Source organism: Apodemus sylvaticus, chromosome 3 (assembly GCF_947179515.1).
Source record: "Apodemus sylvaticus chromosome 3, mApoSyl1.1, whole genome shotgun sequence".
In the NCBI taxonomy this organism is placed as follows: domain Eukaryota; kingdom Metazoa; phylum Chordata; class Mammalia; order Rodentia; family Muridae; genus Apodemus; species Apodemus sylvaticus.
The window spans coordinates 102,701,763-102,712,583 of NC_067474.1; positions in this window are offsets into that span (position 1 = coordinate 102,701,763).

The following is a 10,821-nucleotide window of genomic DNA, read 5'->3' on the forward strand; positions in this document are numbered from 1 at the left end:
GTACCTGATTCTTATCATTATATACACATTTTCCACATTTGCCAGTGCTTTAGTTCAAAAGGCTAACTGGTAGATCCCAAAATCTCGGTTACCCTTGCACACTCCTACAGACAGAGAAGCTTAGCTTGCTTCTTTGGAATTCTTTGGAATTCTTCCAAATGATGACAAGAATGTGAACCAGACTATATGGCTAACTGTCTTAGAGTTTCTGTTGCTATGGCCAACACCATGACCAAAAAGCAAGCTGGGAAGGAAAGGGTTTATTTTACTTACATTTCCGTATAACTGCTCATCATCAAAAGAAGTCAGGAACTCAAGCAGGGCAGGAACATGGAGGCAGAAGCTGCTGCAGGGTCATAGAGGAGTGTCGCTTCCTGGTTTGCTTCCAATGGGTGGATCAGCCTGCTTTCTTAGAGGACCCAGAAACATCATCTCAGGGACAGCACCACCCACAATAGCCTGGACTCTCCCCCATCAATCACTAATTGAGAAAATGACTTAGAACTCAATCTCATGGAGGCATTTCTTCAACTGAGGCTCCTTCCTCTCTGATGACTCTAGCTTGTATCAAGCTGACACAAAATCAGCCAGTACACTGACCTATCTGGAATTTTGTTACTGTTGCCATACTGTGTGCTTTAAAAAAAAAAAAGGAAAGAAAGAAGCAGAGCATGTTAGAACTGAGGGGGATAATGGAAGCTGGCCAGACAGCCCTGCCTATTTCTATACAATAAAAACTGTCAGCTATCTGGTAATAGACCATATTAATGTCTAAATTTTTTTATTTAATTACTAAATATATTTAAGTTCCAAGAAAATTAAGAGAAAGCCAAGTTCTCTGTGTGTATACCTAACAATGAGGAATTGTGTCTGATCAAAAGCAAAAGAAGTAATGTGTCAAAATGGTGTCTTAATTTTCCATTAGGATGAAGTTTGATTATTGACCAGAAAGAATACTGGGGTTGTTAGTGTTTGTTGCCAATCTCAGACACCTGAGAAGAGCAAACTTCATCTAAGGGATTGCTTGGCTGCCTAAGGAAGCTAGCTGAGTATGAGACAGGAAGTGAGCAGCTCTTCTGAAATCTTCTGTGATTTCTGCTTCTGTAATTCCTGCTTGGGTTTCTTCTCTTGCTTCCCTCAGCGATGAACTATGACCAGGAAGTGTGAGCCACATAAGCCCTTCCCTCTCCTAAGCTGCTTTTGGTCATGATGTTTGCCACAGAAACAAAAAGCAAACAAGGACAAATACATTCTTCAACTATTAAAAAAATCAACAGAGGGATGATGCCAAGAATATTTGTATGAGAAGATTTGGGTCTTTGGCATGCCTTACAAGTCAGGCTTTCAGAAGAAGAAAACTGAGATTACACGGAAACTTTGAATTAGAAGAAGAAACATAAAACATGCTGTTGGAGGCCAGGGCCATAACTTACCAGTTAGAAAGATTCTGATAGGTATACAGACCAACATGGCCAGAATACAACCAGAATCCAACAAAAGGCTAGGCTATTGACTGACAAAATTGTGTACTTTGTGCCAAGAAGGCAGAAGACCAAATCTCACTGCAGGGTCTACAATTATGTAATAACTACTTAGCTTGCAGAATATTTAAGTCAAGTAACATTCCTCCTGCAAGAAAACAAATGACTGGTAACTGAATAATTTTTAAAACTTTTAAAAAACAATTAGAAAATTAACAATCTAATAGGGCATGACCAAGGCAGCAGCAGAAGAAGAGGAGGAGGGGGAGGAATAGGAGTAGGAAGAGGAGAGGAAGAAGAAGAAGAAAAAGAAAGAAAAAAGAAAAAAACAAAACAAAAGCCCTCAGAACATAGAGAGGTAAGAACCTTAAAATCTGCTTTAGACTCAAGGGCACTTACTGACCACAGAAATACTGCTCTCTCCTCTCCCCTCCCCTCCCCTCCCCTCTTCTCCTCCCCTCCCCTCCCCTCCCCTCCCCTCCCTTTCCCTCCCCTCCCTTTCCCTCCCCTCCCTTTCCCTCCCCTCCCCTTCTCCCCTCCCCTCCCTTTCCCTCCCCTCCCTTTCCCTCCCCTCCCCTCCTCCCCTCCCCTCCCTTCCCCTCCCCTCCCCTCTTCCCCTCCCCTCCCATCCCTTCTCCTCTCCTCTCCTCTCCTTTCCTCTTCCCTTCCCTCCCCTGCCCTCCCCTCCCTTCCCCTCCCCTCCCATCCCTTCTCCTCTCCTCTCCTCTCCTCTCCTCTCCTTTCCTCTTCCCTTTCCTCCCCTGCCCTCCCCTCCCTTCCTTCCCCTTCCTTCCTTTCTTTCTTTTCTCTTTCTTTCATTTCTTCTTTTGTAGCACAGGCTATCTTTGTGGTCTCATTATGGGCCTTGCTGCGGACATAGTATCCCAGGCTAGTCTTGAACTTGCAGCAATCTTATACTGCTTCAATCTGTCTATTCATATTAACATCCTTATAAAGGTAAGAAGTGGAATTAAGCCCAAGACCTGATCCAGGATATCTGACAAGAGACTTTCTTCTTGTTTCCTCTAGTTCCTGACAGCTGAATCACACCCTCAGGGAAGAGGTAATTAGAAACAAGTTGGCCTGCCCAGATCCCTGCAGCTCAGATCCACGTTGTCAGAGTCAGTCATGGAACACCAGAAGTAAAATCTGCTTGACCTAGTTCTGAGTAGGAACTGAGTAGGTTTTGCTTCCAGGCAAAACAAAGATGAATTCTTCTGGAGACAAGCAGCTTCATAGCAGTCCTCTAATTATTTTTACAAATATTTTCTTTACAAATAATTTTTGCAAAAATTCTTCAAAGACTATAATACTTTATAAAGTTTATAATAAATTTCAAAAAATATACCATGTGATGTCAACATGTGTGGAAGTTCAAGAAACGACCCACATAGATTTCAGATATTAAAACCTTGTGCAAAAGTGGTAATAGTGGTACACCCTTGGGACCCCAGCCTCCACAAAGTGGTGAGAGTAAGAGGCACCTTAAGTTCAAAGCCAGTGTGACCTATATGCTAAGACCCTGACTCATGAAACAAACAAAAACAAAGACAAATATTGTTTATGCTTCTTGTGATGCAGTTACCATGTTATGACACATATCTGTGTAAGTGTCCAACGGAAAGCAAACTCAGGAGCGCACATGGACAAGAGTGGATACATAAATGTTGGGTGGTTATAGGATGGACTGTCAACCCTGAGTAAAAGTACAATGACACTAGGAAAAGACAACAGTGCCAGGCAGGGGTGGCGCACGCCTTTAATCCCAGCACTTGGGAGACAGAGGCAGGCAGATTTCTGAGTTTAAGGTCAGCCTGTTCTACAGAGTGAGTTCCAGGACAGCCAGGACTACACAGAGAAACCCTGTCTCAAAAAACCAAAAGAAAGAAGAAAAGAAAAAAAAGACAAACAAATAACAAGTCGCATGTGTGGAAAGGTCTTGGAGATTGGGCAGAGTGGTCACGTTCTGGGAGAGTGCTGTCTACCACATACAAAGTCATCCCAGGGTCCCACCACAGAACCACAAGATGAATAAAGGTGATGGTGATACCGGGTGAGTTTGAAGATTCCAGTTCTGCCTGGATCCCCTTTATCCATATCCAGGGCTTCTCCCCTGTCTCTAACATGGCTGCTGTAGTCTTCCTCCCTGTCTGTAACTGTCCAGTCCCCATGCTAGCACCTTAGCCTCCTGTAGCACGCCCGGGTCAACTCACTTTGTCTCAGCCTGTGGAGAATTCCAGGAGCTTACAGTTAGTCTTCCATATCAAACTACATGTGCCTTAAGACAGGGGACACATTTCCTTTTTCTCCATCTTCCTATGTAGATCTGGTTTGATGGGCTGTATAGTAATACAGCGATGTAAATGGCAGAAGGGTTTTATCACAATGGCTGCATGTCTAAAGCCCGTTTCTCCAGTGCACAAACACATGGGTGACTCAGCTAGATTTTTGGTTTCTTGGGGGAAATTTCTTAGAATGGGGATTTTTTTTTTTCTAGCAAGAGATACTTTAGAGGCTCAGCCAAACTGAGGGTTAACACAAAGAGAGAAAACCAGGGATAACGAAGCCATCATAATGAAAGTAGACACTTTCTTTGACTCCTTTCCTCAGTGCCACCCCGGTGCTTTACATATAAACCGTTAGTTATAAATGCTGGGCTCTACCCCACCCCACCCCGGAAAAAAAAAAAAAACCCTGTTCTTTCTAGTGGGCAAGGTAGTACAGACCTGAGATCCTAGAGCTTGGAAGGTTAAGGAGGGATCGAGAGTCCAAAGTAAGCCATGACTAGATAAGGAATCCCTGGCTCAACACCGACTGATAAAACAATCGGAACACGTATTATTTACTGACTTGTGGCTGTCACACTCAGCGTGGCTCTCAAGCCCTTTTTCATCCACTGGAGTCCAAAATTGCAACAGCAGCAATTCTTTTTTTCTGCACCCTTTGCAGGGCGGTGTCATTCATTTAGCATAACCCACAGAAAGAAGGCTCTTTTACATCTTTTTTTTGTGGGTTAACAGCTCTTTATTTCTTTGTACAGCTAAAAGAGATTCCAGTTTATCTGTTAACCAATGCCATTTTGGTTGCTGCTAATACTTGGAAGTTATTTACAGAGACCTGCAATTGTTAAGACTGTCAAGCTGTCTGCCAAACCCACTTACGCAGATCTAATGTTCACTGGGGTGTTACATTTTGGCTCTTCTAATATATTCGTGGCAGCAACTGGCTGTTGCACTTACCAACTGCCTAATGTTATGTGATGTTCCCATACACTCAAATAGGACATGATATGAGAAGTTACTGGAGATCACTCTTAGATAATGGCCAGCATAGAACCTTTCTTCTCATTTGTATTAATTTCCTGCTGTGACTACAATGAATATTCTAAAAATACACAATCATTTAAGGCAATGGAAATTCATTGTTCTGGAGCTCACAAGTGCAAAATAGATCTTACTGTGCTGCGAATCAATACATACACAGATCACAATTCCTTCCTTTTTGGAGGCTCTGGGAATAGTTATTTTCCATGTTTTAGAGGCTGTATGTGTTCTTGGGCTTCAGCCCTCTTCCTACATTTTTAAACCCAGCTGTATTGGGCTAAGTCTGTTTCATATTATCCGCTCTGATTGTCTTCCTGTCCCACTTCTAAGGATCCCAAGGATGGCGTCAGGCCCGCCTGGATAGATTCGGATAGTCTTCTAAAATTGCAGACTTTAAAGATATCCGGATCTAAATTCCTGGGACCAGTGACTGTATGAAAAAAGAAGTTTCCAAGAATATAATTAAGTCACAGATCTTGAGATAAGGATGCTATCTTAGATTGTAAGCTCTAAATATGATTAGACATTTCCTTTAATTGGAGGACAGTTCTTTATAAGAGGAAAACAGAAGATTTCACAACAGAGAGATGATGACAATTTTCCTGATAAAATGTAAAAGATGGAGATTTTTTCTGCCTTGCAAAAACAAAAAATCTCCAAAACATATTGGATGTTTTATCCAATGTGCTGGCTAGTTTTGTGTCAGCCTATGGTTGAAAAGAAAGAACCTCAATTGAGAAAATGTCTCTATAAGATGGGGCTATGGGCAAGCAAGTCTGTAGGGCATTTTCTTAATTAGTAATTGATGGAGAGGGCTCATCTCATTGTGGGTAATGCTATGTCTATGCTATTAGTCCTGAGTTCTATAAGAAAGCAGACTAAGCAAGCCATGGAAGCAAGCCAGTAAGCAGCTTCCTCCTTGGCTTCTACATCAGCTCCTGCCTCCAGGTCTGAGCTTTGAGCTCCTGCCTTGGCATCCCTCGGTGGCATATGATCCAGGGTAATAATAAATAAACCCTTTCCTCCCCAAGTTGCTCTGGTCCTGATGCTTCATCAAGGCAATGATAACCCTAACTGAGATAGTTACCGAAGAGTACATACCATGTAATGATGCTACTTCAGAGGAAACAAAATGCACCAAGCAGAGTTGTATATCATGAAGAACTCCTCCAGTTTAACTATATCTTCAGATACCTCTGAGGAAGAGCAATGAAGAAAAATAATGCTATTCTGCATTGCTTAACTGCAAAAGCACACAGACACAATCTGTGTACTACTTCTGAAGCACCACAGCTCTGTTTTGTTTTGTGCTTACTATTGTATCCAAGTGCCAACAAGTTCTTGACAGGAAATGCTCATTTAATAAACAGTTCATGAAGATGAAGTTTCCAGGTAATATTGAATTCTGGGCTGGTGGGCAGATGTTATAGGTAATCTAAGTTCTTCCTGTTCAAAGTCTGTCACAAAACTGTGTGTATCAGTGTCTCTGTGTGTACTTCTCTGAAATGGATTGCTGTTCTTTATCTAACCTTGCAAAATATGTATACATTACAAATATGTACCTTGAAAAGTAGACTTCTTGTCCCCATTTTACCAATGAGGAACCTAAGGTTTGGGTGTGTGACTTGACTGATGTTTTCTCTTTCTTTTCCTGTTTATGCAATTTGACAGTTACACAAACCTCACCAAATCGAATGTAGTAGTCATCGCTAGTAAAATGTTCCTTTCAGGCCTGTTTTACTTGTGTTATCTTTTGTTTTTTATTAGCTAATTCACAAACTTGCCTTAAAAATTGATAGCAGTACACAGGTAGAAGGAATATATACTGTGCTGATGTTCTGTGATACAGAGAGATGGCTATATGTCTTGCTTTTTGAATTTTCTAGATAGGCCTAATTATTTTATGTGACAATGAAGTAAGTAGCAGGGAAGCCCAACTTACATCATTTTCACGTATGGTTAGCGAAGTGTTAATTCTTTTATTATACAAGGCCTCAGTGGTGATGCTAGTAACTTGGCTGTTTTACCAATGTGCAACTGTGTCTATAGAATAAATTTCAGAAGTTGAATTGCTTAGTCAAAGAGATAACCCCTGGAACTTTTTGTAGAGAAAACCAATTGTGATTGTCCAAGCCTGTAAACCAGCACTCAAGTATATTTGAAGTCAGCTAAGACCCTGTCTCTAAATAAGTAAATAATAATAGGTAGTTTATGAAGAACTGCTAACTTTTTTATTAAATTTATTTATTTTACAACCTACTATCAGTCATTCCTCTTCTCTCAGTACACCCATCCCCCCTTTGAGAAGAGAAAGCCCCACTCTGGGTGTCAGTTCCCCATCTCCCACTCCTCCACTCCACTAGCCCCTCACATCAAGTCACTGAGGAACTAGGCACATCTGGCACATCTTTTCCTACTGAGGCCAGACAATGCTGTCCACTTAGGGATGCCGGATCCACAGGCAGAGACAATTGCTAACTTTTAACCATAAATGTTACATATTCTTCTTTCAGAAATTGTTTTGTTGTTGATGATGATGATGATGATGCTTTGTTTTGTTTTGAGACAGGGTATCTCTATGTAGCCCAAGCTGTCCTGGAACTTGCTATGTAGACCAGACTGGTCTCAAGCTTACAGAGATCTGACTGACTCTATCTTCAGAATCCCGAGACTAAAAGTATAAACCACCACTCCTGGTCCTACCTTCAGAAATGTTTAGCTACACCTTCCCCAAAGCTGTAAGAACATTTCCTCATATGAGAGGAAGGGGGAAAAAAAAAACCAATTTGCCTAGGGCACACAAAGGTACTTTTAAAAAGTGGTTTGCTGGGATTCATAGCATCATCTCCTCCATTTTCTAAAACAGTGTCTTTTCCCAATTGAAACTGAAATCTGTTTCTATTTTACTTTGGACATGACTGGTCTACCTACTGCTTTAGGCTCTTGTGATCAGACTGCAGTGCCCTGAAATGTCCACCATTGGCCCTGTAGTGGCACCCAGAACCCAAGGCCTTCCTGCAAGTTCCCTTCATGAAATACTTTCCCTCACTAAGAGAAACACTCTGTTCTCCTCTTAAGCCTGCCTTGAGCCTCTTTCTCTTTATTTGATTATGTAACTTCATGAATCTTCTCTTTATAGACGAGGGTCTATAAAGACTGACTCCTTGATTTTTAAAGCCAAATCTATTTGTCCTCACTATTCTCACGTAAAGATAGAAAGTTTGGCAATTCATAAAACTGAGTACATGTATGTATGTATGTATGTATGTATGGATCAGCCTTGATGTCTTATGGGATTGCAAGTAGAAGAATCTTAAGTTACTTAAGTGTAACTATGCAAAGTGCAAACTGTGTGTACTCAAGTGGCTGTGTGCAAAGCGTTTTCTCATCTCAGTTGTTCACAACAGAAATAATGTTATTAACTGATTTAAAATGAAGGAGGAGGGCTGGAAAGATGGCTCAGTGGTTAAGAGCACTGACTGCTCAGCCAAAGGTCTTGAGTTCAAATCCCAGAAACCACATAATGTTGCTTACAACCATCCATAACACAATCTGACTCCCTCTTCTGGAGTGTCTGAAGACAGCTACAGTGTACTTACATATAATAAATAAATCTTTAAAAAATGAAGGAGGGATACTAAACAGTAGGCTCCCACTATTAATAAGCAGTGTTCAATTCACAATGGAGGGCTGAGTAGACAGCTTCTTCCTTGCAAGTTTAATAAAGATTTAAGTATTTATCGCTTGATTCTTCTGTATAGCTCGAGCATACTAATTTTTTTCTCCTACTCATTGAAAGAAACTTAATTTGGTAAAATCTGACTTACTGGGAGTGGAGTGGAAGAGGATTCCCTGATGTGGTTCTCTGTGTGAGAAGAGTCTCAGGAAGCAGAAGCGGGAACAGAACGCTTTAAGGTTTTTGAACTCCAGAAATTGTTTAAAAAATTGCGGGGGCCCCACAGGGGATAGGAACTCCATAGGAAGACAGAGTCAACTAACCAGGACCCTTGGGGCTCTCAGAGTCCGAACCACCAACCAAAGAACATAGACAAGAGCTGAACCTAGGCCTCCTGCACTTATGTTGTAGCCAAGGTAAAGCCTGGTCTTCAGAGCAGCCGGAGCAGGGGCGGGGGTGGGGAGGTGGAGGAGGGGCGGGGGTGGGGAGGTGGAGGAGGGGCGGGGGGGGCGGGGGGCGGGGGGCGGGGGGCGGGGGGGAGGGGTATCCGAAAAGCTGTTGCCTGTGCTACCGAAATCCGTTCTGGCTGGGCTATATCTAGTCTGGTCTCAGTGGAAGAGGAAGTGTCTAGCCTCCTAGAGACTTGAAGTGTCAGGGTTGGAGGATACCCAGGGGGTCCCTACCGGCTCAGAGGAGAAGAGGAGGGAAGGATGTGGGACTTGTGGGAGAGGATGACTGGGAGGGGGGTAGGGAGCGGTATATAAAATGAATAAAAAATAATTAGATAAAAAAAAAAACAGAAGCCAGTAACTGTTTGCTATTTGAGGTACAAGGTTCATAAACCTAGTATTGTAAGACAAATCATTCAGAAAAGAGTTCCAAAAGGGAAACAATAACTTTGTCTTGTACTTGAGCTTGGCAGCTTCAGCGGCTTTTTCTGATCTGAAAGGGTGGAGTGGCTCCTGTCAACTGGGGCGCTCGCAAGGCGCAGGCGTGGTCCCTTGGTGGCCACCTGAAGGGTGAGGGAACCTCCTCCAGTGTCGCCAATGTCTAGGAAAACTCCTGAAATCCGCGGTTCCGAGTGCCTTTATCCAAGGCACCATCTCTGCTGCTGAGTTCCAGTGAGGCTCGAAGCAGGTTCCTATTGCGGGGCAGCTCCATAGGCAGCTGTGCGGCTCCGTGGCAGCTGTGCTGAACCTGGAGCTCCAGTTCCGCTTTTTTTTTAATGTATATTTCAAATGATTTCCCCTTTTCTAGCCCCCCACTCCCCGAAAGCCCCATAAGCCCCCTTCTCTCCCCCTGTCCTCCCACCCACCCCCTGGCACTGCCTGGTCCTCAGACCTTAGAGGTTGATTGCAAGGAAATTCGGAAAGACCTCCACCCTCGGAGGCAGAAGTGGGAAAGGAACGCCTAAAGTTGGGGAAGGAGATCATTATTTGGTCATGGAAATGTGTTGGGACTAGATGAGGATGTCCTTTGTACAACACTGTGATCCTACCCCTCCCCTCCGCCCCCGACTCCCATCCCCACCCTGAGATCGTAACTGTGGAGCCCACGTTGACCTGGAACTCACAATTCTGCCTTGGGATTCAAGTGGACTGGAGTACAGGTGTATGCCAACCTGACTCAAAGATTGCACATTTTAAAAATAGGGCAGCAAGTCCCTGCCTTGGAGACGCATTGCATTCTGGGGTGTGGAGTGAGGTAGTGGCAATTTCACGTGCAGTTCCTGCCTGAGAACCCAGCTGGAGAACCCAACTCAGGCAAGATTCCTGCTCAGTGCTCCGGTGCAAGCTTGCAAAAGTTTGTGAAAGGGCAAAAGTTGGGGGTAGGGAGTGGAATGCCTGCTTTCATAATTAAGCAAAGAGCCCCAGGCCACTTTACTACCACAGTCAGGTAATGACCAAAGTCCAAGGGTGCACACCCAGGCTCCCTGAATTCCCATCCACCATTTAAGCACAGCTCACCCATCTTAAGACCTGGCTTTTGTTTGGCATTTCTTGTTTCTGAAATCCGGATGTGCTTATCTATGGTAGGAGGCTTACAAAACTGCAATGTCATACTGAGTGAGGTTACCCAGTCACAAAAGAACACACATGGTATGCACTCACTGATAAGCGGATATTAGCCCAGAAGCTTGGAATGAATACCCAAGAAACAACTGACATATCAAATGATGACCAAGAAGAAGGAAGGAGAGGACCCTGGTCCTTGAAAAGCTCAATGCAGCAGTGTAGGGTAATACCAGGGCAGGGAAGGGGTTGATTGGAGAACAGGGGGAGGGAAGAGGGCTTATGGGACTTTCAGGGAGGGGGATCCATGAATGGGGAAATCATTTGAA